This window comes from Vigna radiata, unplaced genomic scaffold (assembly GCF_000741045.1).
Source record: "Vigna radiata var. radiata cultivar VC1973A unplaced genomic scaffold, Vradiata_ver6 scaffold_361, whole genome shotgun sequence".
In the NCBI taxonomy this organism is placed as follows: domain Eukaryota; kingdom Viridiplantae; phylum Streptophyta; class Magnoliopsida; order Fabales; family Fabaceae; genus Vigna; species Vigna radiata.
The window spans coordinates 30,809-35,245 of NW_014542356.1; positions in this window are offsets into that span (position 1 = coordinate 30,809).

Below are 4,437 nucleotides of genomic sequence, written 5' to 3' on the forward strand. Positions count from 1 at the left end.
TATTTTGTAAAATGAATAGTTCAACAAAAAATACTTATTAGAAAAATCATGTGGGTTGGTGAGTTAGGTTGACTCACCATGGGTTCAACCTATATGAGTCGGGTTCTTAATGAGTCAAATTCAAAATTTACCCATATCAAAATTTTAATTTTTTTCTACCCAATCGCGTCTGAGTCCGTGATAGACTGGATTGACTTATAGGTTTTAACTCGTTTTGACAATAATAGTAAACATACTTGTTGTCCATGATTTTAAATTACTTTGGATTAACGTTCAATTTTTTTTTATAAAAAAAAAACACGATTTAAAATTGATATTAAACTAATTTATAAACATGTAAATTAATTTCTTATATAAAATACATATTTGTATTTCAATTAATTTTTTGAATTTAAATATATAAATTTGAATTGGGTTTGTTTTATAGAATCTCATTTTAATAATATAAAACAACTAAAATAAAACGTTACAAAGATGATAATAAAGCAACTAGGTAAAACAAACCTACCATAAAGGAAAGAACTACACCTGTAGAACCACTTAACTATTCATCTGCTTCGTTCTCACCCCTCGCTGGAATAATTGAAAAGACATATTTATCTGCTCCCATCAATAAGGTGATCATCGTGAACAAGAAGATGACATGCAAAACAGGCAAACACAAAAGTAAAGGTAAACTAATACTGTAAAAGAAACAAACTTAGCTTATTAAGATTTCATTATACATTCTATTCCAACCAATTCACAATCCTAATCATGTCATTGACCAAGATAAAACCATCCGGATAGATGTATTGATGTCAAACTATGACAAGTTTTGCGCCTATAGTGGTGAAACAATTGGTTCCCCCAAGTTACTACACAAGATTAATCTGTCTACCACCTATGGACAAAGAACATTAGACCATAGACTAGGACCTCCTGCTACTCCTCACCACATAATCTGCTTCTCTATATCTGAGATGGCATGATTCTTGGAGAGTCAAGATAACTTCTAAGGTTGAGTCCATACATCAATACATCACTTATTTGAAACCATCACTAAGAATTTCACCCTAGAAATTCCACTACAAGAAAAAACATATATTACCGAAGGATTAATACAGACGACCTTTTGGTCGTCAGTAAATATCATTTACCGAAGGCTTTACTGATGGTCAATTAAGATGGTTATTATGGACAGCTTATGCCTGTCGGTAAGTGGCAACGAATTTATCGAAGGCTTTTGGCTGTCGGTATAGGCATGGACTTAATGAAATCAGGAATTGGGATTTCCCTATTCCATTCTCCCAAAATCCCTATTTGCAAAAGCAAGCTTCCTCCATTTTTTAGTTCTCTCTCCCCTCTCCCACCACCGTAATTTGTCTCCCTATCTCGTTCAAAGTTCAAAAGCACGTTCAGCTCCTCAGGTACCTTTGTTTCCCACTTGTCCATTACGGTTCCGCCATCGCCATTGACCGCTCTCGAGCTCTTCTCCATTCTCCAAAAGCGTGTGGTTGAAGAATGGAGGCATTGACGTGACGACTTCCATTGTGGACGGTGCTTCTCTTAGGGTTTGTTCACGATGGTCCTTTGGAAGCATGAGGAGGTGCGTCGCCGGGTCAGTGGGTGGTGTCGCAGTTTCAAGCAGAGCTTCGAGTTTGCGAGGGAGGCTAATCCAGGGATTGCGTGATGAATTGGCTTTATGTGCATGAGAAGGGCTTCGCGAGACAGGCTATCAGAGGTGAATTATTGCTTCAAATTATGTACCTTTCGGTGGTTCCCTCTTTGTGATGCATGTCTAAGTTAACCTGTATATGTCTATTGCTTTTGGTTCGCATGCAGATTAGAGGTTTTGTCGGTTTTCCTTTGTTGTTTTTGTCATAAAATGTGATGATGCATATTCTGGTTTTGAACATTGGAACGAATTATAAAAGGTGTAAAAGACTTGAAATGATTGGGAGTAGTTCTAGTGAATTAGAGGTTATGGCCAGTAAAAGTTAGATCACAATTGGATGAACCTTGGGTATGTTTGATGATTGATAAACCATAACTTTTTCGTGATTGAATAAATTGAAATAATGGACTGGTTGAGTAGAAGTTTATATCCGCTTTTTAGTTTCACATCCTTTCAACCTGAACTTTGGTAGTCTTTTTGTTTGCCCCACAGATACTATTACGATGTTGTCCCATGGTATAATATTGTTTGGTTCTGCAACTATTACCCTCAGATTGTGATATTATTACATAAAAAACATGCTTCCTTCTTCTTCGTTTTATTCATGATTAATCTCGATTGTGTCTCATATCTAAAGTCGTTGGTTGGAAGAATCTAAAACCATGTTATGTATCCTTTGCCTCATCTCTCTCTCAAAAACCGAAGCTTTCTCTGTTCTACTTCTAGAGTATGCCTCGAAAAACTCCTGGTTCTCCTTCTCTAACTCCTTCCAAATTGCTTCCATCACATGCATGCATGTGTCATTCACATGTCTCAAATAAAATAAAAAATAAAACAACAAAACATATATTAGAACTTACACATGCAACCAGAGAAAACAAAAGAAAGGACTGAGAATATTAGAAATATCTGTTTTTTTTTCTTTCAAAAATTAACAATAGTTTGAGAGAAAAATGAATAAATAAATGGGAAAGTAAGTTGAAACTGACAAGATGGACATAAGCAGCAGAGGAAAAGTCTTCCATGAGTGTTGATTGATTTTGTTAGAGTTGGAAGATTGAGGTTTAAGAATTATATTAGGTGGTCTGCAAAACCAACGACAAGTGCACCGGTCGCAGTGTAGCAAGTGATAAATATCGTTCTCTCCCAAGGGACTTGTGCAACACATAACAATTCTTTCTTTTAAAACTCAATTAGACATCAAAGTGCATAAAACAACACAAGAAAATCTTTTTGGTATTTTATTTAACATAGTGTATTTATAATTTGTCAAGACTATAATTCATCCATTTAATTCTCATGCATTCACAAACATCTCAATTCCATCCAATAGGTATTCAATTTCTATTCTAGGTTCAATCATATTTCTCAATACATCAAGAACCAAGCATTATAGCATTAACATAGAAATTGAATACTAACATGAATTGGAAAAGCATATAGCATTAACATCACAAAATACATAAGAANTCCATGTTTTACAACTAATCTCAACAAATAGGAAAAACCCTCCATGGTGGAAAACTTAGGGTTCTACAAAATTGAAGAGATATGAAAGAAATTGGAACCAAAGAGAAGATGCATAGCCTTTCCCAAGGTTCTTGGCAATTGCTTCATGCTCCATTTGCTCCTCTCCTTCGCAATTCCATCTCCAATTCATGACCCATCTTCTTCCTCAACCCAAAAGGGGCAAAATCACCATTGATGAAGCTTAAAGACCCAAGGTGGAGTAGGAGAGCTTCCCAACACCCCAAACAACATTCAAGGGTCTCTCCCAATCTCTCTAGGTCAAGAATGAAGTGTAGGAGAAGAAGAATGCTCAAAAAATCGCGAGACCCATGTTTAAATAACCCATTTTGACACATCAACACCGTCCGCGTTCAGCCCCCCTCTTCTGGGGCGCCTAGGTGCGAGGTTTGCACAAAGTCAACGAGGTAAAGGGTGCCTAGTCCCCTTCTGGGGCGCTCAGCTCCCTTCTGAACCAGGGGGGCTCAGCTTGATTTTTCTACACTGCATCTTTTTCTACAAATTTGCTTGCTCCAAAGGCATCCAACATGGGTATTTGCTTCAAATTGATCTTTTATTGTCCCAAAACATATTCTCTTGAGTTCTTGCTTGTTTTCCTCCACTAGAATTGCTTCCTATTCATTTATTTCACACACTTAAATAAAGATATTAGAGGTAAAAACAAACATATACTAAATAAAACACAAGAAAACTAGAAAACACACTAAACTTGATTTTGGAACAATGTTGGCTATTACAGAATATTGATTCTGTTGTTTAGCTCCTGATGAAACCGTGAAACTCCAATTAGAACACATTCATCTCAATTTTAATGGTTTTCACAAAGCTCTCCAAAACAGTTTTGCACAGGTTGAACTTAAATCATGAGCAATTGCACTCTGCTGCAAGGTTTTCCTCTATGAATTTTGCTTATTCAAACTCCAAAATCACGTGGAAATATGGTTCTTAATCTGTGACTGAATTCAATTGTTTACTTTGAAAATCAGCTGCACAAACTATAAGAAACCCTTCAAGTGAAAACCTGCATTGTGGTATCAAACCAACAAGAATATTTAATGCTCCAAACTGAACAAATTAATAAACTGGCAAAATTGATTTTGAATTAATAAGAATTTAGAGAGAAAACTGGCTAAAACAGATATAGCACCAGAAAAACTAGAAACTAAACTTGTACAAACAAGATGTGAAGAAATTTGTTTTGAACAACTTTGAGAAGTTGAAATCTGCACCTTCCATCATTGTAGAAACCAGTT